The sequence below is a fragment of the Heterodontus francisci genome, chromosome 23, assembly GCF_036365525.1.
Source record: "Heterodontus francisci isolate sHetFra1 chromosome 23, sHetFra1.hap1, whole genome shotgun sequence".
Lineage (NCBI taxonomy): Eukaryota > Metazoa > Chordata > Chondrichthyes > Heterodontiformes > Heterodontidae > Heterodontus > Heterodontus francisci.
Genome location: NC_090393.1, coordinates 22,930,376 through 22,954,758, shown reverse-complemented (window position 1 = coordinate 22,954,758; position 24,383 = coordinate 22,930,376). Strand labels below are relative to the sequence as shown.

Sequence of the window (24,383 nt, the reverse complement as noted above, 5' to 3'; positions counted from 1 at the left end):
GGGAAAGCAGGCGCCTCAGTGGTGTGGAAGGGGGGACCTTAAGAATTTTAGTGTGGTTGGGGAGTGGGGGGGGGGGGATATAACTTGAAAAATTTAAATTAGCCAGCAGGGCTTTAAAAATGGCATCAGCGCCTGCACACAGGCAGCTGACACCACTGCTGGCATCGGAGAGCCTGTCCCCTCCACATGACTGGGGGTGGGGGGGGGGGGGGGGGGGGGGGGGAGGGGGTACGGCCCGACTGTCATATTATCGTGGGCTGCTGCAAGGAAGATCGCAGTGGCATGGCGGATTGTGGGCTGCCATTTTTTAAGCCTGCCGCCCAATCCAGCCCTAGAAATGCAGAGTTAACCCCCACCCCCACTTCACTAAAAATCCCAAGTTGCCCCCTTCCCCACCTTGGTGGCGCCAGCTTTCCCTGGATGGGAAAGTGAAGGCACATGAGCGCTGCCTGTCGCATGGATGATCGTGGTGAAAGATATGCAAATGCATGCCTATCCTTTATTTAAATATTTAAAGCTGGGTCCCATCGCCGAGCGGTAGCGGGGGTGCGCCACGGAGCCTTGACACCACTGGGAAGATCGGGCCTAGCAATGGCGGTGTCAGGCTCCGTGGCAGGCCACTGTTGGTGCAATCATCTGGCCTCTCCCCACCGCCCCCCCCCCACCCACCCCCCCAACCACTGGCTAAAAAGCCAGACATCAGGAGCTCAACATTCAGCCCGCTATATCTTCTCTGATGGATTGTAGCTGACCTCAAATATTTTCCAAGAACATATATTTCAGGCTGAATTTAAGTACAACATCCACCAACCATTTAAATTCCAAGTTACATTCAAAACCAAACTAACTGACACACACATTTCTAGCTGTGAAATTGGAAGTCACTTCCATATATTTAATATATACTTGTTATAATGTCCAATCATTTTTTTCTTCTCTACAAGGAAGAGTTAAAATATGAATCTTTACCTGGTGCAGTTGCTAAAAAATGTTGCATTTAACACCTTTGTCATCCCTTATAGATGCAGCATTGACACCATATTATTCTGTGTTGTAAAATCATCATTTTGACTTTTTAAGTGTCTTCTTCTCCATTTAAATGCATGAGACACAAAGACCTGGAGAGGAAAAACAAAGCGCAAAAAATAGGTAAATCTAGTACTAACCTCTGATGTAAACGTTTGAACAATAAAGGCAATTTATTCCCTAAATTTATTTAAATATTTCCAAACCTGGAATAAATAAATTGGTTGTTTTTTGCCCCCCTAAATTGGGCATAGCTAGTGGAAGTTATACTTGTTGCGAATGTAAAATTTCTATCACAGTATCACCCACCAGCCATCCTAACTATGCAATGAGATGTTGAAAATTACCAGTATATTTCACTCGTACTCACCCATCTTGTGGTGAGAACAGTTGTTTTTAAACAAGTGAATCAAAAGCATATCAATTCCCTCAAGATTAAAAAAATAGCCTATTTCAGTGCTCACTGGCTGAAAATGATAAAAGTCTTAAGTTCGTTGAAACAAGTCAAACAAAATATTAACATGTCTTTTCTCTTTTTAGATGCTGACGAAACTGCTGTGCATTTCCAGCATCTCCCAAGTTTATTTACTTGTTCAGGTAACCATGCTGCACTATGAATTATAGCAAGGCAATGATAGTGATTACATGTAGTATCTGTTCTTATTTCATGGTTTCTCCATCAGAATTCTGGAAAGAGAGAGAAGTTGACTAGCTATTGTTTTTAAGACGGATTCAGAAAATGCGATTGTTTTTTCAACTAGCCAATTAGTTAAATTCTGCTGCAACTGTTCCAGGTGCAACTAATCAAAAAAGAAACGTGATCATCAAATGGAACAAGAGTCACAATTTTAACACTGGCTGTGTTCAGGGTTAAGGGCAGGAAAGAAACCCCCACAAACTCTTGGAATTTGGCCCAGACTATTTTAACTTCCAGGCCTCACTTACCTAGGCCTCTGCTAGCCCGAAGCTTCTTGCTGCTAGCTTTCTCTGGCTACAAGTCTGTGTGAGATCCACAATTTCAGTGTTAAAATTACATTGAGGTCCAGATTATATAATTTCTCCCTGACATTTCAATATTCATGAGGGCTCCGTCTGCCTGTGATGGATGGCTTCCACGCTTCCCAAAACCCAGGAGTTAAAATCACTGGAGGATGAAACATGATGCAAACACCAACTGCCCTGCCCCTCCAAATGCCATTTTAGCAACTTGCACATCCAATTTTCACTGGGCAGGCAGTGCTAAAATCGGGGACAGGTTGTTGTTTCATTTATTACATATCAGAAGTCAGATTTATTTCTGCACATCTCCCATTGTGTTCTAGTACCATTTGATGTAGTACTGAGCGTGACAGAGCAGGAGGACAATTCCAGGTTCGTGCTGATCAGCTAATTTCAGGTACAGTCGTGGAAGCAGCACTGTAATCGGTCTAAGTGTCCTCAGGCTTGGATATCCATTCTTCATGGTTATCTAATGATTCCTGCTGGACACAAGACGATCCAAATGTGGACAGTATTGTTAATTTTGTATCAATTGTTTAATTATTTGCAGGTGGAGAGTGTTAATTAGGGTCTTATATGGACTTATCAGCACTCATAAGGAGACACTTACTGAGACTGATGAAGGCTTTTGAGTGAGGAGCTACATGTTTGTAATCCTTTTACTCTGTTCCATAAAAGTGAAACTGAGTAAAGATAGGCTCAAGCATCATCCTTCCACAGCAGGCTTTCTGGAATGTAACAAGTATTGAGCTGCCTGCCATGTTTTCCCATAAGCAACACTCACTATTTCAGCTTATAAGCAAAGAAAGAATTTGCTGGTGCCTGTGGAATTGTATCCCATCATGAATTAGTGTCTTTAAGAGAGATAGGAAGAAATATTTTAACACCCTATTTGAACTCCTTTCCTAACAGCACTGTGGGCGTACCTACCCCACATGGACTGCAGCGGTTCAAGGCAGCGGCTCACCACCACCTCTCAAGGGCAATTAGGGATGGGCAATAAATGCTGTCCTAACCAGCAACGCCCACATCCCATGAACAAATGAAAAAAAACAAACATACAGCCCCCAAATCAGTTACTGTAAAATAGTAGGTTAAAAGCCATGGGGCTCTATTTTTTGGGTGACGGTGAAGTCCTGCCACTGGGTCTGACAGTGAGAGCTGCTTGGGGGGCCCCTCCGTGGGCCATGGAGCGCCCATCAAGGAGGGCCAACCATGGAACCAGCTGCGAGGCTACCAGGGTTTAAATTGTGCTCTTCCCACAGGGGTTGGAAGTAGCCCTTAACTGGCCACAAGTACTCAATTGGCCACCTGGTGGGTGGCTGTGCTTCCAAGATACCTGCCTCTGGCAATGTGCCATGGTGGCGGGAAGACATCAGGCTCCCCTCCCGACGCTCCCCCCCCCCCAGCATACTGCCAACCCTTCCACCTCCCAGCCTGTCTCCGATAGGCCGGGAAAATTCAGCCCTTGGAATTTCCCAATAACCAATTGTTTTATTCACAATAAATAAACCTTTACTGTAAATATCATACTAGGGCGGCACAGTGGCGCAGTGGTTAGCACCGCAGCCTCACAGCTCCAGGGACCCGGGTTCGATTCCGGGTACTGCCTGTGTGGAGTTTGCAAGTTCTCCCTGTGTCTGCGTGGGTTTTCTCCGGGTGCTCCGGTTTCCTCCCACAAGCCAAAAGACTTGCAGGTTGATAGGTAAATTGGCCATTATAAATTGTCACTAGTATAGGTAGGTGGTAGGGAAATATAGAGGTAGGTGGTAGGGAAATATAGGGACAGGTGGGGATGTTTGTTGGGAATATGGGATTAGTGTAGGATTAGTATAAAAAATGGGTGGTTGATGTTCGGCACAGACTCGGTGGGCCGAAGGGCCTGTTTCAGTGCTGTATCTCTAATCTAATGACAACCACAAACTGCAGTGGCATCAGCACTGATAGCCACCATCAGCACAAATATTATCAATAAACCTATTCTCTTACAAAAGTACACCACTATCTATCTATTATATTTGTTATTCTCCTGTCCCTTCTATTGCTCAAAATCCATTACATTTCTAACTTTTAAAAGTTCTGATGAAAGGTCACAGACCTGAAACATCATCTCGGTTTTTCTCGCTGACCTGCTGAGTGTTTCCAGCATTTTCTGTTGCAGATTTCCAGCATCTGCAATATTTTGCTTTTGTATACTCTTCTTGGTATTCCAGAATGTAGCATGCTTGGGAGGAACAGGTGACTTTCAACCCAATTCCCAAAGCTTTCCAACACTAGGGGTTTCTTTGCCTCATGTCTAGACTTGTTGTAGACTACTTGACAGGGATTGATTGCCATAATTAGTTAACAACTCTATTATCATTATATCATGTGACTACTGGGATGTGAGAAGCTGAACTAGATGGATCTTGTCTTTTTTCATCTACCAATTCCAATGTTACTATTTTCTCTGAAGTTCATATTATAGATCTTGCAAGTTATTTTGCTGCTATAAAAAATTGTTTTGTCAAATGGAGCACAATGGTGTACTGAGCTCTTTATGTTATCTGATGCAACATAAATGAGATGCGTGGAGTCACAAATGGAATGTTACTTCAAATTTGCAATAACTAAGTATTGTGTACAGTTCTGGGCACCACACTAGGGAAGGATGTGACTGCACTGGAGAGGGTGCAGAAAAGATTTACCAGGATGTTGCCCAGACTGGAGCATTTCAGCTATGAAGAGAGACTGAAAAGGCTAGGGTTGTTTTCCTTAGAGCAGAAAAGGCTGAGGGGGGACATGATTGAGGTATACAAAATTATGAGTGACATTGATAGGTTAGATAGGAAGAAACTTGTTCCCTTAGTGGAGGGGTCAATAACCAGGGGGCATAGATTTAAGGTAAGGGGCAGGAGGTTTAGAGGGGATTTGAGGAAAAAAAAATTTCACCCAGAGGGTGGCTGGAATCTGGAACACATTGCCTGAAGGGATGGTAGAGGCAGGAACCCTCACAACATTTAAGAAGTATTTAGATGAGCACTTGAAAAGCCATAGCATATAAGGCTACGGGCCAAGTGCTGGAAAATGGGATTAGAATAGTTAGGTGCTTGATGGCCGGCACAGACACGATGGGCTGAAGGGCCTGTTTCTGTGCTGTATAATTCTATAACTCTAAGTAGCCTTTAAATATAGTTCCACGTCAAATGAAAACCAGAAATCTATTTACCAAACTTTAGACTAATCGAGGTGCCTTCAAGTAACCCTGTTCTCATCAAAGCATCTTAAATCATGTTAAAAAAATAGCACACAAGGAGCTTTTCAGAATCAAACTATAACAAAATGAAAATGTGTGCATGTATTGCTTTAGAGGTGCAAGTTCTCTCAGTTATCCTGTTCACGGTGTTCACCTAGGTCAAAAGTGCATCTTAATTTACTCAAACAATTAACTAATTTTTAAATCTTACTGCAGTTTGCAATACAGCAATAAAACTACAGATTTAATCAAAACTGGTACATTCCGCATGACACTGCTCACAGTCAAAGGTTATAAAAGTTCTTTGTTTAGGGAGTTGATACCAGGTAGGAAACAGAAAAAATGTTAACTGAGTGGACTGTCTTCAGCAGCACAAAAAGCACTTTCCAACAGTGAGTCTTGTGTGGGATCATGGCCGTCAAAGCTGGTCAGAGGAAGCAATGCAATGGAACTGTTGCAAAGTTTATGGTGCAGTGGATTTTTCAGTCAATGATACATATATACACAAAACATAGTAGGAGACAGAGTGGCAAAGAGGTCAGAGAAAGGCAGTTATATGATGCCTATGTGGAATCTCAAAGAACCAACAACTGTCATTTATATAGTGCCTTTTAATATAGTAAAATGTTCTAAGGCTTTTCACAATCAGACAAAAATTGACACTGAGACAAGGAGGAGTTATTAGCAAGGGTAGCTAAAAGCTAGTTCAATGAGGTATGTTTACATGTTGAAGGAGTAGAGAGATATGGAGAGCAAGAGGGGTTCAGGGAAGGGATTCCAGCGCCTCTGGTCTAAATGGCTAAAGACATGGCCTCCAATGGTGGGGCAAAGGAAGTGGAAGAGGCACAAGAAACCAGAGTTGGAAGAACAGAGTTCTCAAGAGAGTTATAGGAGGTTACAGGAATAGGGAGGGGTGAACAATAGAGAGAAATTTGAACAATAGGATGATCATTTCAAAAATCAAGGCATTGGTGATCTGGGGCAAATGCAGGTCAGTGAGGACAGGAGTGAAGGGTGAACAGGACTTGGTACGAGTTAGGATACAGGCAGTAGAGTTGGGGATGAGCTCATGTTTGAGAGTGGAAGGTGGGAGCTTGGAATAGTCAAGTTTGGAGGTAACAAAAGAATGAATGAGGGTTTCAGTAGCTGAGCTGAGGCAGGAACAGGGATGGGCAGAAGTGGAAGCCGGTGGTCTCGGTGATGGAGAGGATATAGGGTTGGAAGCTCAGCTCAGCTCAGGGTCAAATAGGATGTTGAGGTTGCAAAGTCTGGTTAAACTTGAGATGGTGGCCAGGTAGGAGCATGGAATTGGTGGTTAGGGAATGTGGTGGTGGTTGTTGGGGTGGGCAAAGCCAATAGCTTTGGTTTTCACACTGTTTAATTTGAGGAAATTTCAGCTCATCCAAGGCTAGATATCTGAAAACCGAGGCAGTGAAGGCAGTCAAGAGAGGTGGTGGCAAGTTACAGCTGGGTGTAATCAGCCTATGTGCAGAAGCGGACATATCTTCAGAAGATGTTGCCAAGGGGCAGCATACAGATGAAATGGTATTATAGTCGCAATACATTGAATCTTCTAAGTAGGATAGTCTCTTTTAAAAAGTGCAGGCCTGGATGTTTGTAGTCTTGAACGTGTTGAGGTGGTGTAGCTTTCTGGTGGTTAAGATTTCAGACTGGAGGTGGTGGTCACTTTCAGTTCTCTGTTATACGAAGTTGAAGTGTAGAATTAGCAGCAGGGCTGCTTCTTGTTTAGGTTGGATCTTTCTACAGCGCCTGGCTGGACTGGCTTCTGTGATGTTGCTGTAATCTCCCTCTCTCTCCAGAGGGTTACCTTTTGAGATCAAAATTCATCATGTTAGCATTTCTGTTATTTGACACATGGCCCTCTCCCCTGGTGTGACCACACAATCGACCAGGATGTGGAATCCATGGTTATCTATTGATGTCTGGATGAGCATCATTCTGTTACGATGTGGCTACTTCACACCTTATTTGTATCAGAAGATCACCATTCAATTCAGGAATGTCTCTTGTTGGTTTCAGGATGGGTGTAGTTGACACCTTAGTCTAGAATGTATCCTTTTGTTCTTTTGAGACAGTGAGGCAGTGTTTGAATATACAGGCCAGGTCATCTGACCTTCAGTGGCCATCGTTTAGAGCACAGTGAAATTGACTTTTTTTTTAAAAAGTGGACAAAGAGTCCACATTGAATCAAGTTCATATCTTAAAAGTAGGAATATATGTCATGTCTTTACTGGGTATGGTCTAAGACTACTCTCCACGTGAACGCACTCATGGACTTGCAGATTTTTTTTTTAAAACTAAAATGACTGTTGCGAATATCAAAAATATTGTGGAGCTCAAACAATATTCAGACAAAGAACATTTAGAGAGTTAACGGTTAAAGTCTCACTTTCATTATTACTCGTTGCACACACAGCTCGTTAGTTATATACGGAATTTTAAAAAGATAAAACACTCTATTCCTCTCCAACTGCCTCGTCTAATAATGAGAAACCTACTCCATTTAAAACCCAAGTTACTTGAATAGATTATTTGCAAAAATAACCCTCCATCTTGTCCTACAAACAACAATAAACTTTTTTTTTTAAACGTGGAGATGATGACATTTCTTCCTCTTCCTGCAGTTTTGCAACTCAACAGCAGGCAGCATTCCCAGTTTAAAAAGTCTACGAGATATATCATCCAGCTGTCTGCCTTGCATAAACATACAGATACTGCAAAGGCTTCAATAAGCATTCTGATGCTATCCATCTGGATGCTTTCCCCACCCCCATCTCTATCTAGCAGCAAGTCAAACAAAAACTGAAGGAAGTATCACTCTATAATGGTGAAAAATTGCAATGTTAAGAATTGGAATTTATCAGAATACAGGATCATGTCAAAGAGCAATTTAGGGAAAGGAATTACATTGTTTTTAAAGTAGGTAGAGGTAAAGTTTTACTATAAATAATTCAGATTATGAATTTATGAACATGATAAATCTGCAATAGGCTGCATCACTGTAATGGAGGAACACAAAACTGATCTTCGCTTTGGCAGAATTGCCACGGTTTCATTGAGGAATGAACAGAAACCTCTCACAAGGCTCTATTCTTACCACTCCCAGTGGCATGGATTATGGTCTGGGATTAGGCTGACTTGATTACAGGTGTTTTGCAGTCCAGAAAATCAAATTGGAGAAGGAACAAAACTACAAAACATATAAAATATACATTTGTGCTCCATGCACAGCAAAATTAATACTTCCCCTTTTACAAATGTAATTTTACAGTCAATATTAATGCCTCAGTTCACAAACATCAGTGTTTGACTAGTGTAATTGTTAAATCTAAACCACTTCCTCATCTTGCAGAAGCCAATCTTGGGTTACGCCAAACAAAAGACCAGACTGTTAAATAAATTTGCTTTTCATCCTCTAATGTAAATCACTGGATGGTTCTAAAACTGAATAAATTAAACACTGTAAATACATGTTGACTGGTTCTGGAGCTGACTTCTAGACATGGGTTTCACCTTTGCAAGGAGTAAAGGAAAACATTTGAACCAAAAGACAGGAAGATTACAAATTTTTTTTTTTTGAAACTAGCCAACTGAGGCCAAGACCCATGAGGCGGAACTGAAGGAAGGTAGTAGGATGGTGCCAGTGAGCATAGTAGTGATAAGGATATTCATCGTTGGGATGGGAGTATCACTGGCAAGACCAGCATTTATTGCCCATCCCTAACTGCTCTTGAGCAGGTGGTGGTGAGCCACCTTCTTGAACTGGTGCAGTCCATCTGGTGTAGGTACACCCACATTGCTGTTGTTAAGAAGGAAGGTCCAGGATTTTGACCCAGTGAGAGCGAAGGAACGGTGATATAGTTCCATGTCAGGCTGGTGAGTGGCTTGGAGGGGGACTTGCAGGTGGTGGTGTTCCCATGCATCTGTTGGCCTTGTTCTTTTTAGGTGGTAGAGGTCGTGGGTTTGGAAGGTGCTGTCAAAGAAGCTTAGAAAGTTGCTGCAGTGCATCTTGTAGATGGTACACACTGCTACCACTATCCACTAGTGGTGGCAGAAATGAGTGTTTAAGGTGTTGGATGGGGGTGCCAATCAAGCAGGCTGCTTTGTCTTGGATGGCGTCGACCTTCTTGAGTGTTGCTGGACTTGCACTCATCCAGGCAAGTGGAGACTATTCCATCATATTTCTGACTTGTGCCTTGTGACGGTGGACAGGCTTTGCGGTGACAGGAGATGAATTACTCATCACAGAATTCCCAGTCTCTGACTTGCTCTTGTAGCCACAGTATTTATATGGTTGGTCCAGCTGTTAATTGTAACCCCCAGGGTGGTGTTATTGGGGGATTTAGTGATGGTAATGCCATTGAATAGCAAGGGGAGATGGATAGATTCTTTCTTGTTGGAAATGGTTATGCCTAGCACTTGTAAGGCATGAATGTCACTTGCCGCTTATCAGGCCAAGACTGCATATTGTCCAGGTCTTGCTGCATATGGACATGGACTGCTTCAGTATCTGAGGAGTTGTGAATGGTTCTGAACACTCTGAAATCATCAGCGAACATCCCCACTTCTAACCTTATGTTGGGCCTAGGACAATGCCCTATGGAACTCCTTCAATAATGTCCAGGGACTGAGATGATGGGCCTCCAACAACCACAATCATCTCTCTTTGTGCTAGGTATGATTCTAACCAGTGGAGAGTTTTCATATTGACTTCAATTTTACTAAGGTTCCTTGATGTCACACAGTGTAATGCTGCTTTGATGTCAATAGTCACTCTCTATCACCTCTGGAATTCAGCTCTTTTGTCCATGTTTGGACCAAGGCTTGAAGGAGATCTGGAGTGGAGTGGCCCTGGTGGAACCCAAACTGAGCATCGGTGAGCAGGTTATTGCTGAGTAAGTGGTGCTCAATAGCACTGTCATCGACACCTTCCGTCACTTTGCTGATGATTGAGAGTAGACTGACGTGGTAATTGGCCGACTTGTACCTGTCCTGCTTTTTGTGGACAGGACATATCTGGATAATTTTCCATATCGTTGGGTAGATGCCAGTATTGTAGCTGTACTGGAATAGCTTGGCCAAGGGTGCGGCTAGTTCAGGAGCACAAGTCTTTAGTTCTACAGCCAAGATATTGTTAAGGCCCATAATCTTTGCTGTATCAAGTGCCTTCAGCCGTTTCTTTACATCATGTGGGGTAAATAGAGTTGTCTGAAGACTGGCATCGATGATGGTGGGGATCTCAGGCGGAGGCTAAAATGGATCATCCACTCAGCAAATGCATCAGCCTCGTCTTTTGCACTAACATGCTGGGCTCCCCCATCATAGAGGATAGGAATGTTTCTGAAGGTTCCTTCTCCAGTTAGTTGTTTGTCCACCACCATTAACAACTGGATGTGGCAGTATTGCAGAGATTTGATCTGATCTGTTGGTTGCAGGATCGCTTAGCTTGGTCCAAAGCAGGCTGCTTCTGCTGTTTAGCAAGCATGTAGTCCCATGTTGTAGCTTCACCAGGTAGGCACCTCATTTTTAAGATATGCCTGGTGCTGCTCCTGGCATGCTCTCCTATACTCCTCATTGAACCAGGGTTGGTCCCATGGCTTGATGGTAATGGTAGAATAAGGGATATGCTGGGCCATGAGATTACAGATTGTGGTTGAATACAATTTTGCTACTGCTGATGGCCCACAATGCCTCAAATACCCAGTTTTGAACTGCTGATCTGTTCTGAATCTATCCCATTTAGCATGGTGGCAGTGCCACACAACGCGATGGAAGGTAGCCTTGGTGTGAAGACAGGACTTTGTCTCCACAAGGACTGTGCGATGGTAAACTCCTACCAATACTGTTATGGACAGATGCATCTATGACAGATAGATTAGCGAGGATGAGTTCAGATAGGTTTTTACTTTGTTGTTTCAGGACTCAGACAGCAGTGGTGCTACAGTGCCACTCTTGGTGATACACATTGAAGTCTCCCACCCTTGCTACCCTCAGTGCTTCTTCCAAGTGGTATTCAACATGGAGGAACAATGATTCATCAGCTGAGGGAGGGTGGTAGGTGGGATAGTCAGCAGGAAGGTTCCTTGCCAGTGTTTGACCTGATGCCACGAGACATCATGGGGTCCAGTGTCAACATTGTGGACTCCCACAGCAACTTCCTCCTGACTATATTTATTTTTATTCAACTTTTCTGTAGTGGTTTGATACAACGGAGTGGCTTACTAAGCCAATTCAGAGGGCATTTAAGAGTCAAACCCATTGCTGTGGGTCAGGAGTCACTTGTAGACCAGATCCGGTAAGGACACGGATTTCCTCCCCGAAGGACATTAGTGAACCACATGGGTTTTTAAGACAATCTTGTAGTTTCATGTCCATTATTAATGAGACTAGCATTTCATTCTAGATTTATTGATGAACTGAAATTAAATTTCCCCCCAGCCGCTGTGGTGGGATTTGAACTCGTGTCCGCATATTAATTTTTAAAACTAGATATTAAACATATAAGAAGCTTTTCTTTGGTCAGGAAATAAGTTTTTCTATAGGTGAAGAAACCACATTATGCTCAAGTCTTCAAACCAACTTACCAGCAGAACACTGGTAAATTTCTTTCTGCTGGTCAATCAGGACTATCATCCCAATTAGGGCATTGGTTGGCAGGGTTACCAGCTGGGAGGGTGCCAGTTCTTCATTATAGGTCCACTTCTCCAAATCCCATTAGAGAACCATCCACAAATAGTTGACTCCCTTCCAATCTTCTTACTAGGTTTGGAAGCAGTACTGCAGATGACAGAAATCCGGAATAAACTGTCTCCAACATGAAATGTTAACTCTGTTTCTCTCTTCACAGATGCTGCCAGACCTGCTGAGTATTTCCAACATTTTCTGTTGTGACGGAAACCCCACATGCCAAATGGAAATATTAATTTAGTCATATGGAAATTTGCCTGAGACTTTTACTAGACACTATTACAAATAACTTTTAAAACAGAACAACTAGCAGTCAAGATGGTCATGCAAAATTTGCATTTGTAAAAAACCAAAGAATCAGGCTGGAGCCAGATGTGATTACTTAGCCTAGCCACAACAATGGGGTGCTCTCGGATTCTCGTATCTAGAATAACTTTATCAATGGGGGTCATTAAAAGCCATCAACACCCATTTACTTTGAAAGAGCCAAGCTTCCCCCCACAAGTATGTCTGAGCAAATAGGGGGAGGGCCTTGAATTTCAAAGACCATTCAAACACAAAGAGGTGGTCACATCACATGACTGCGTGGGCCACTCTGGAGATTTGAGAGTGGTGACTCAGAAGACAGACAGGAACTGGAGATCCAGCAAGAGAACATCTCTCTCTCTCCATCCCTCTCTCCAGTAAAGTCCCAGAGAAGCCTCAGCTGCAGCTACTACTCCTCAAGTCTACAGATCCTTCCAGTCAGCAACTAAGGGGACAGGGACAAAGCCCCTTTTCTGCCTTCCAGAACCAGACAAGCAAGACCGAACTGTGGATGTGGCCCAGCGAGGACTTCAGGACCACAACTACAACTAAAGACACAAAGACTCAGTATTTAAATTCCATTTATTACAGACTCCACTGCAACCTCCCAACTGTTTTTCCCTCTGTAATCTATTTGTGGGTGGGTGGGCGTGGCTTGTGTGAATGTGGGCGTGGATGTGTAGCGTTTTAGTAATTTTAACTGGTTTAGAGTGATAAGGATAATAAACTTACATCTTTCTTGTTTAAACTCAAGAAAACCTGTCTGATTGGTTCATTTGCAATTACATTAGAGGAACAGGAGCAAGTGCTCACTGAGGTGGTAAGTTAAATCACTCTGTTAAAAGGATAAACGCTGTTGCGGTCAAACCAGAGAAGGGGCAAAAGGGAAGCTTGAGACCCCTTCCTCACCTGGTCGTAATACTGTTTTTATTTCTCATTAGGTATGGTGTCTTAGTCATTTCAACCTCAAAGGAACCCCATTTGCCTTTCACACCAAAGGATAGTCACCACTTCATCATTAGACAACTAACCAGTAGGTTAGACCCTCCCTAGGAAAATACCAGGAGTTCCTCACAAGCAGAATAACGAGCAGTACAACTCAATATGTCAGTGCATCACCACTGTCCTTTGACCACAGCATGGACACAGCAGACTCAGAAGTCCCAGTTGTTTGAAATGCAGAGCTTCAGCAGAAAATACATTCACATTAGGTATTGAACACCGGATATACAAACACAAGTTGTCATACCAAGCCTCCAAAGAACATCTTCAGCCACTGTTGCCCAACGTTTCTCAAGTTCTTCAACAATTATATGCCAAGGTCTGAGAGGGAAGAGAAATCCTGAGTGTGAGACCTCTGAAAATTAGTTTTGGCAGTAGTACCGGAATCTGGGAACAGGGAGAGTGATATCAGATTGTAGAAGTAATGTGGAGGGTCCAAGTTTCTTGGAGAATTAAAAGAATTTAGGGAGCTAGCAGGTAAATGGAGGTGTAAGCAAATATTCCTCAGTTTCTCCCCTCATCCAAATAAAAAGTTTTGAAAAATTGGAAAGCCTATTTTGCATAAGTGAGTTGTACACTTAAAAGCATCCTCATACATCTGGGGAAATTATGTAATCTGCATACTCGCAGACTGAAAATTCAGAGAATTGCAACCACAGAGTGAAAGCTTTGATAGCCTGCAAGTCCAGGCAGAGCAATGGGTCAGCCCATTGGGGAACAAAGCACCAAGAGGAAGGAGTAACTAGAGACCAGCAGATAAACACGAGAGTAGGCAAGCAAACCTGGGGCCCATTATTTTGTTTTAGAGTGGTCTCAGGATGAACAGTGGAGGCTGAGCAAAATTTGCATGGCAGGCATAAAAGTTCAAGTGTGCTGGGACTGAATATCCAAAGCAGCCATAAACCAAAGTGCTGAATATAGCATCAGCAGCTGGGCTACGGAAAGAGGACACATGCATAATGGATCTCCCATAACATTGCTCACTGGAAGTTGCATGGCACAGTCTGTTTCTTATTTGCTGCTGGTGGAACCTCAAAAATTGGGACAAGTAAGCTCATTTGACCATTATCAACATAATGAAATATTGGGGCTAAAACTAGCTTGCAGACTTCTGACTTAGGTAGGTCTATACTGCATGTGAAGGGAAGTTCATGAACAAACTCCCAAACCCAATCCTGGTTATTTTTTTCCACAAGATGCCAATTTCTATTAACAAAGTACTGTAATTTCCACAATGAAATCAGTTTCCTGGTAAGTATTTTCCAATGTGAATCGACATTCTTCCATATGGCAAACATAGCCATTTTGAGCTTCTTCCTTCAAAGGACAGTTTCTAGGCTATGCAATCTACCAGCATTCCACTTGCAGCCTACCAACCACAGACAACAGAAAAACCCAAAGTGATGAACGTTTAAAACAGCTAAGATTTGTACACTACTATTTGGTATCAGAGTCAGTGCAACTGCAGAAACTTCTACAGATATAGCTCTTGGGTCTAAAGGGATCAAAGGGTATGGGGCGAAAGCCGGAACAGGCTACTGAGTTGGATGATCAGCCATGATCATAATGAATGGCAGAGCAGGCTCGAAGGGCCGAATGGTCTACTGCGGCTCCTATTTTCTATGTTTCTATGTTTTTGTTTGTTCTGTTAGTTAGTTACAGGAGGCAAGAACAAGGAGCTGGGATGTGAATGCAAAGTGGGACTTTTCCCCTAATACTCTTAATCCTTGATTAGCTCATTGGTTTTTCATTAATTTACTGAGACAGGACTAGAATTAAGTCATTTTAAAATGGTAACAGCAAAAAAAAAATGGTGCGGGCCTGCAGTCTAGAATGTACAGGGCCATTGCTAAAAGTGAATGAGGGGAACTGAAAAGGTCAGGATTAATTCAGAGAGGCATTATTATAGTGAGCATTGAGGATTGAGACACGTTAAAGAGGACTGAAGTAGAAAGTGGGAAGGCTAAAGAGGATCAAGGAGATTGGTCCACAAAATTTTCAAACATTTGCTCAGCTGGTATCAAAAATGAAAATATAAAATTGTGGTAGTGACTGTACAGCAAGTATTAGCAGATAAAAGGCACAAGAGAATACATCACAAGTCTGTTGCCCTAGGTAACAAAGAGAGTGCTAAGAATGATGAGTAAAGCTCAAAGTCCAATGGCAGTCAAGCCATTAATGAAATGCAACAACATAAACAGAATACGATTTTTGATGAAATTAGAGAAATTCAGCATGGAAATCCATATTAGGCTGGACAAAGCAAACAAGTTTGGAATATGTTTCTACTTTGCTCGCCTGGAGTCAAATGTGAATGATATTGAGGAAGAAAATGTAAAAACTGCTGATGAGTTCGATGAATGAGAGTGGTTGCATATTGAAGCAAATAATGTTGGCAAGGTAAATGATAAAGACACTAATGAAAAGGTACATGTCTGTAGAAGAAATTAGTGAACCTACGGACACATGTCTGTGGAATTCTCTTCCCTTGAGAGCCGTGCAGGCAGGGTCATTGAATATTTTTAAGGCGGAGTTAGAAAAGATTCTTGATTGACAAGGGAATCAAAGGATATAGAGAGTAGACAGGAAAGTGGAGTGGAGTTGAGGCCACAAACAGATTCAGCCAGGATCTTATCAAATGGTGGAGCAGATTCAAGGGGCCGAATGGCCTACTCCTGCTCCTAATTCGTATGTATGTTCTTGTAACAGCAAGCAAATAAATTATATGAATAACTGGCTGAATCCACAGTCGTAGAATATAATAAGCACAGATGGAAGCCAATTAAACCATCACCCCTGTGCCAGCTTATTGAAACAGCTATCCACTTGATCTCATGCTCCTGATCTAGCCCCACTGCCTCTTATTTTTTTCTTTTCAATTATTTATCCACTTCCTTCTTAAAAGCGATTGAAGATTCTGTGTTCAATGTGCTTTTTGGTAGTTCATTCCAGCTCCTAACAACACTTTGCATTTAAAACAAATTCTCTTAACCTTTCCTCTCATTCTTTAGCCAATATTAAATTTACACCATTTAGTTACTGGCTCTCTGACCAATGGAACAGTTTCTCCCGACTTACCTTATCAAAACTATCAGATTGCCTTTTTACCATTGTACCATTGTTAGGGGTGGCGCAGTGGCTAGCACCGCAGCCTCACAGCTCCAGCGACCCGGGTTCAAATCTGGGTACTGCCTGTGTGGAGTTTGCAAGTTCTCCTTGTGTCTGCGTGGGTTTGCTCCAGGTGCTCCGGTTTCCTCCCACAGCCAAAAGACTTGCAGGTTGATAGGTGAATTGGCCATGAGAATTGCCACTAAAAAGGTAGGTGGTAGGGAAATATAGGGACAGAGGAGGATGTGGTAGGAATATGGGATTAGTGCAGGATTAGTATAAATGGGTGGTTGATGGTCGGCACAGACTCGATGGGCCGAAGGGCCTGTTTCAGTGCTGTATCTCTAAAATCTAAAAAAAAAATTAATCACAGTTTCTTTAGTGTCTTCTCATAATCAATGCACCTCCTCTGACACTATCGTAGTAAATTTATTTTGCAGCCCATCAATGGCCTTGGCATTTTCCCTAAATAATGTCCAAAACATCCACTTGCTTGCACAAGTCATGGCACTTTTTTTGTTGAACCATCATGAAAGCTGACCTCCATTCCTCCTTCATTAGACATGAATGGAAACCAAGTCCAACTGCTTTTTGGTTTTGTTGATTAACAAAACCAATCAGACTGTAAGGTGTAAGCCTCAGTTTCAAAGGTGAGAAGTCTTGTTAAAGAAAGATTGCTGCACACCACGCTTGCGTACAAGAGGGAATTGCAATAAACCAGACTTTTCACAATTTTAAGTATTAGAAGTCAAAACAGGACTATATAAATGACTGTGTTAAAAAGGTATTTACAATTAAGTGCATTTCAAGTAAATTAGTTTGAATATATTAGCTGTCTGAAATCAGCAATTTAAAAGGTTAGTCTTTTCCTGCAAATTAATTTATAAACTTTTTTTGGAGGGTTGGGGGGTGGGGTGGGGAGGGGGAGGGAAGAGTGTGCATGGATTGTAACGTTATGCAATTCAATTTGAAGAGTCTATTATTGGGAAAAGTTGAAAACAGTGATGTTTGAAGTGAAAAGGGTTTAAGTAGGGAAGTTCCCCCGGTGTGCTGGGCAATATTTATCCCTCAATCAATGTCACTAAAAAGATCATGTGGTCATTTTTCTCATTACTGTTGGTGAGCACATTGGCTACTGCATTTGTCTACATTACAACAGTGACTATACTCCTAATAGTACTTCATTGATTGTTAAGGCAATGAAATTTTGAGGATGTGAAAAGCACCATATACATGCAAGTTCTTTTCTTTATAACATAAAGCTTGCAACAGGAAAGTTATTCAATCAGCAACTGTACTCCTTCCACACGTGTACAATCTACCCAATCTACCTAACCATTTAACCTGAGGGAAAGTTGTATCTATTGTTAGGATCAAGTGAGGAGAGAGTTGAAAGGCTCCCCTCTTTTCCCTCTCCTTGTTTGACCACAACAAGTTTATTTCTTTTTGATAAAAGCAAAATACTGCGGATACTGGAAATCTGAAATAAAAACAAGAAATGCTGGAAATACTCAGCAGGACTGGCAGCATCTGTAGAGAGAGAAGCAAGCGTTATTTCTTTTTGAAGTGGATATACTTGCCAATTCAGTGAAAGTTAACTATTTACACGCTGTGATCATAAAAAGAACCAATCTCACAGGTTTTCTTGAGTTTTACAAAGAAAGAGGTACTTAAACCGAACTGATCCAAGTAAACTTTCATACACACTCGAAGTTCTCACATGCACACACACACTAATAGGTTAGTGTGAGGAAGGATAGATTTGTTGAATTAGAGTCCAGAGAAATAAAATGGATATCTGTGGAGGTTGGTGACTTGGCTGGCTTCTGGCAGAATTCAGTGGTCGCGCGACTTTCCTTTGGTGGGCCTGAGACTTCCTGTTTTAAGATGTGGACGACTGGTTCAATGCAACTGAGTTCCTACAAGGGCTCTCGGTCTGCAGTAGGGATATGCAGAGGTGGTCACAGTCAGCAGGTAGGGTTTGAAGCTTGCAAGGTGGATTGGAGACAGAGAAAGGAAGGAAGGAGGGACCCCACTTGATTCTTCTCTTGTCCGTGTCCAGCTGCTTGTCTCATTGCTGTAGAGAAAACACCAGCTTAAGCACACAGATGGTGGGCCTGTTACCTGACTGTCATACAGTGATTCATAGTGGTTATGTCACAAAAGGATTATTTTTTTGTACTCAGAACTTAGAATTCTGTGTTTTAAAAGCTGAGAAAAGGATTTTTTTCACTCAGTGAAAGACACCTGCAAATAATTGAAATTCCTGCAATGTTTTGAAAGGAAGTTGAACTTGTACAAGGACATGAAAGCCAGCAATTTCAAGCAAATCACAGGGGTTTGACCTTTCTTCAGAGCAGCTTTTGAGTGACAGGGGGAGACACTGTGTCTGGAAGGTTCTTTTTTCACTTTAAAAAGCCAGTGAATTGGACAAAGGGCAGGCATTTGAAATCTTTGCTTTGACCTGCTTAGAGCAAGAGAAAACATAGGAACATAGGAGCAAGCCATTCAGCCAATCGAGCCTACTCCGCCATTCAATACGATCATGGCTGATCGTCTACTTCAATGCCTTTTCCCCAAAACTATCCTCATATCGCCTTATGCCATTGGTATTTAGAAAACTGTCAATCTCTACTTTAAACATACTCAATGACTGAGCTTCCACAGCCCTCTGGGGTAGAGAATTCCAAAGATTCACAACCCTCTGGAGTCAAGAAATTTCTCCTCATCTCTGTCCTAAGTGGCTTCCCCTTATTTTGAAATGGTGTCTCCTGGTTCTAGACTCCCCAACCAGGGGAAACATCTTACCTGCATTTACCCTGTCTATCCCTTTCGGTATTATGTAGGTTTCAATGAGATCACCTCTCATTCTTCGAAACTCGAGACAACACAGGCCCAGTTTCCCCAATCTCTCTTCATAGGACAGTCCCGCCATCCTGGGAACAAGTCTGGTGAACCTTCGTTGCACTCTTTCTATGGCATAGGTAAGGGGATCAAAATTGCACACAGTACTCCAGGTGCAGTCCAACCAAGGCTTTATACAATTGAAGCAAGACTTCACTACTCCTGTACTCAAACCTTCTTGCGATAAAGGCTAACATACCATTAGCCTTCTTAATTCTTGCTGCACCTGCATGGCAGCTTTCAGTGACTTACTGACAAGGACACCCAGGTCCCTTTGTATATATACACTTTCTAATCTCTTACCATTTAAGAAATACTCTGCACATCTATTCCTCCTACCAAAGTGGATAACCTCACATTTTTCCACATTATATTCCAACTGCCATGTTCTTGCCCACTCACTAAGTCTGTCCAAATCCCCCTGGAGCCACTTTGTATCTTCCTCACAACACACATTCCCACTTAGTTTTGTGTCATCCACGAACTCGAAAATACTACACTTGGTCCCCAAATCCAAATCATTGATATATATTGTGAACAGCTGAGGCCCAAACACTGATCCCTGCGGTACCCCACTAGTCACAGCCTGCCAATGCAAGAATGACCCATTTATTCCTACTTGGCTTTCTGCCTCATAACAAATCCTTAATCCATGCCAGTATATTAAGTCCTATCCCAAGTGCTTTAATTTTGCTAACCAACCTCCTGTGGGGGACTTTATCAAAGGCCTTTTGAAAATCCAAGTATACCATGTCCACCGACTCCCCTTGATCAATTATGTTAGTAACATCCTCAAAAAACTCCAACAGGTTCGTCAAACATGATTTCCAGTTCATAAATCCATGTTGATTATGCCCAATCAGATCATTATTATCCAAGTATCCATTTATCACATCCTTTGGAATAGATTCTAGCATTTTCCCAACGACTGATGTAAAGCTAACAGGTCTGTAATTCCCTGTTTTCTCTCTTAAATAGTGGGGTGACACTTGCGACCTTCCAATCTGCAGGAACCGCTCTAGAATCTATAGGACGACCCAGAAAAGTGTTACCTCCCTCTGTAAAGGAGACTTGCATCTCATGAAAAGGAATCCTGCAAGGTGACAGATTCCGATTGCCTCCCGTTTCTGAAGAATTCCTGCATCCAGAGTGGTTCATGTTCCTGTGTTTTGGGAGATCCTGAAATCTCAAGAAAGCTTCTACTGGTCGACTGCTGTTTTTAAAAACTCAAGCAGACTGGTTGCTGCATCCCTGCTGAAAGACCTGCGTGATGCTTGCTGCAGACAAATTGCCTTGAAAGCCTACCCATCACAAACTGTTCATCAAACTTGCCTGGACAGACTACGAGTGACATCCAACTATTCGACTCTGGGACACCTCACTGTACCGACAACAACCTACCAGAATGTGATAAACTCAATTATTTTTATTATTCCTTCTTTTCCTTAGAAACAGCTGTAAACCAAAAAATCCTTTTTCACCGATTAACCTTTTTGTTTAATGTGTATGTGTGCGCGCATGGGGGTTAAGGAAATAAGGGGTTTTTCCATATATAGATTTATCTCGTTAGTAACTTAGATCTATTATTTTGTTTCTAATAAATAGTTAATGTTGTAAGAAACCTGGTTTGGTGTACCTTATTCTGGGGGACAAATAGAGTGCCTAATTATGCTATTCTTTGGTAGGTGAAAAAATTTCTTGATATGCTGTGACCTGTGGAGTAGTGGGACTGGATTAACAGTGCATTACACCCACCTTGGTCGTAACAGTTGTGTATTCCCTTCTCACAACTAGGGTCCCATTGTTCAAGTGATGAGGTTTGAGTGGTTTGACTCCACCAATTGAATATTCAGGTGATGGCCTGATGCCTTGCTGATAGGAACAGGATACGTAGTTCACTAAGATTCCCCAGGTCATTGTTCTTGATGGGTCTGTGCAGACAATCCGTCTCCATCTCAATGCATTGGAATGTGGAGTACAGTGATGCAAATTGGGGTAACCATCTTTAGCTGTTAGTATAGAGTCACCTTTATCTGTATCTTTTATTTTAAATATAATTCAGGTTTCCAGCTATACCACATGAAATGAAATGCAATGACAGGAGCATTTCATTATAAGGTTGTAAATTTAAAAAAAGCTATACACACACATTCATCACTCTTACTGTTGTGCACTCTGGTTTGTCCCTGCAGATCTCTTTAAATGCTGTGAACAGCCTTGTTAGGTCTCCTCTCTGTTCTGTGTTTAAATAGGAGAGTACCGTGTCTAATCTCCCTAACATTTCAGTGTTAGCTAACCGGATGGTGATGGGTTCAATTTGGGAATCCTCCAGGCCTCCCTCTAACTCGTCCTCACTGTCCCTTTCGGCCTCCTCTTTCCTGACTGCCTGACAGACCTGTACTTGTTTGTCCTCTTCCAGGCTGTAATACTGTTTTAACATATTGACGTGGCATAGCCTTTGCTTTACCCTACGTTCTGGGGTGTCATGTAATAATTCAGCTCGCTATTCCTCTTTACTACTCTGTATGGGCCACTGACAACGTATGCCAGCCAAGAGCGACGTCTCAATTCATTCCATCTTCGCTGCCTTCGGAGAATACTTGGCATCAGGTGGCAGGACTATATCTCCAACACAGAAGTCCTTGAAGCGGCCAACACCCCCAGCTTATACACACTACTGAGTCAGCGGCGCTTGAGATGGCTTGGCCATGTGAGCCGCATGTAAGATGGCAGGATCCCCAAAGACACATTGTACAGCGAGCTCGCCACTGGTATTAGACCCACCGGCCGTCCATGTCTCCGCTATAAAGACGTCTGCAAACGCGACATGAAATCGTGTGACACTGATCACAAGTCGTGGGAGTCAGTTGCCAGCATTCGCCAGAGCTGGCAGGCAGCCATAAAGACAGGGCTAAATTGTGGCGAGTTGAAGAGACTTAGTAGTTGGCAGGAAAAAAGACAGAGGCGCAAGGGGAGAGCCAACTGTGCAACAGCCCCGACAAACAAATTTCTCTGCAGCACCTGTGGAAAGAGCCTGTCACTCCAGAATTGGCCTTTATAGCCACTCCAGGCGCTGCTTCACAAACCACTGACCACCTCCAGGCGCGTATCCATTGTCTCTCGAGATAAGGAGGCCCAAAAGATGGGCCACTGAACCAGGCTTCGAGTGGTTCACCTTGCATTGGTAGCAGCATTAACACATTGTCTCCGGCTGAAATGTTCTGGCCTTGGTATTTTTATCTTCCTGTCTTTTCATAGCTGTCTGGGAGGTTTTAGGTGTTTGAGCCACAGCACAGGCTCTAGCGAGCAGCTCACGAAACAAGGAGATACAGTCTAACATGGAAGGTTCAACCCTGTATCCTGAAAACCTCTCCTTGATTAGTTTAAGAGGACTTCTCATCTTGTATCCATAAATTAATTCAAAGAGGTTAAAGCCAGTGGACTCATTGGGTGAGTCCCCGGTAGCAAACAAAAGAAATCCCAGCCCTTTGTCCCAGTCATGGGGGTAATCATACAGTATACCCTGATCACTGCCTTTCGGGTTTAGTGGTACCATTCCAAAGCCCCTTGTGACTGTGGATGGTAGGCAGAGGACTTTAGCTGGGACCTACTGACCTTCTGAAAAATACTGGGCATAAAATTTGTGCCCTGATCTGACTGGATCTTGGCAGGCAGCCCAATTCGGGTGATGAACTAGGTTAGCCCCTCCACCACTACCTTGGCAGAGATAGTTCTTAAGGGGATGGCCTCTGGAAATCAGGTAGCCACATCCATAAGATGATACTGGTAGCCCCCTTTTGTTTTTGGCAGGGGCCCCACACAATCCACCCACACTCTACTAAGTGGTTCCCCAAAAGCCGGTACGAGAATTAGGAGTGCAGGTTTTATTGCAGGTTGGGGCTTCCACACAACCTGGTATGTGTGGCAAGTTTTACAGAACTCAACCATATCCTTGTGGAGTTGTGGCCAGTAAAAATGCTGTCTCATGCGGGCTTGGGTTTTTCGAACCCAGACATATCCAGCCATTGTAATTTTGTGGGCTATTCTCAATATTTCCCTATGGCAATATAAAGGCAAAATACTGCAGATGCTGGAAATCTGAAATAAAAACAAGAAATGTTGGAAATACTCAGCAGGTCTGGCAGCATCTGTGGAGAGAGAAGCAGAGTTAACGTTTCGGGTCAGTGACCCTTCTTCGGTCCCGACGGTACCTCAGCACCACTACCTGGTGGACCACTGTCCACTCTTCATCTGTAGGTCCGTGAGGAGGTCTCTACTTCTGCATCAGCACCTCATTCTTTAAATAGTAGCACTCTGGAACTCCCTCTGCTTCAGCTTCAGTTTGGGCAGACTGTGCTAATTTTTTTTAAGCACTGGGTCAGCTTGCTGAGCTTTGACCAAGGAAGACCTGTTTAACATTTCCTTTGGTTCCTCTAAATTCCTGAAGGTGGTTTCAGATGACTAGACAGCAGGGTCATCCATCTGCAGTGACAGTTCAGCCGCCTCGGACAGAGCTTGTTTGGCCATGGACCGGGTCACCATAGTCAGGGAAAATGTCAGGGATCAACTCCTGCTCTGTCTTCCTGACCTGGTTAGGCGTCTCTAAGACCACTGGAGAAGCTACCGCCTTCGCTCCCGCCAAGTCATAACCAAGGATCAGGTCGACCCATCCACAGGTAAACTAGGAACAATCCCCATAGTTACCGGTCCTGAAATAAGGTCGCACCCGATATAAAAGGAATGGATATATATATACACACACACACCTTTTCCAGATACCGTTCACTAATACTTTAGCATTCAAAGCACACTCCAGGGGAAAAGGTCATGCCTTTTCCCAGCAGAAGGGATTGTGTGGCCCCTGTATCCCTAAATATTCCCACACTCACAGCAGTACGTTTACAAGGCCTTACTGTCACAGTTGGAGCCACAACTTGGTCTGCTGTTCTTCCCATCATGGCCACTTTTCCTGCACTGGTTGGTGTACCTTGACTAACCCTATGGGTTTTCCCCATAACTTCCCATCAGCTCAATGGCGACCCCCCCTTGTTGCAATGAAAACATACAGACTTTCAGGCATCACTTCTGTTCTCAG

General features: G+C 43.0%; 1 protein-coding gene and 1 long non-coding RNA gene across 14 annotated transcripts in view; one reads left to right on the top strand and one right to left on the bottom strand.

Annotated features, from left to right (window-relative positions):
- The window catches only part of LOC137382647 (uncharacterized), a 72,809-nt gene extending 51,968 nt beyond the window's left edge, over nt 1–20,841 (top strand). For both annotated transcript variants that reach the window (XR_010977247.1, XR_010977248.1), the window contains exons 3-5: nt 1,567–1,623; nt 2,349–2,397; nt 20,267–20,841. This is a non-coding gene — a long non-coding RNA (uncharacterized lncRNA). The remainder of the gene's footprint in view (nt 1–1,566; nt 1,624–2,348; nt 2,398–20,266) is intronic.
- LOC137382645 (protein-tyrosine sulfotransferase 2-like) overlaps nt 1–24,383 on the bottom strand; it is a 179,746-nt gene that overhangs the window by 67,343 nt on the left and 88,020 nt on the right. For 4 of the 12 annotated variants that reach the window (XM_068054857.1, XM_068054859.1, XM_068054851.1 and 1 more), the window contains 2 exons: nt 4,124–7,088; nt 970–1,118 (listed from right to left, as the gene is read on the bottom strand). The exons of 1 other annotated variant lie outside the window; for it this stretch is intronic. The gene's annotated coding sequence lies outside the window, so the exon portion shown is untranslated. Of the gene's footprint in view, nt 1–969; nt 1,119–4,123; nt 7,089–13,523; nt 13,598–24,383 lie in introns of all 12 variants that reach the window. 7 more of the 12 variants (XM_068054861.1, XM_068054852.1, XM_068054856.1 and 4 more) reach the window with 3 other exon arrangements.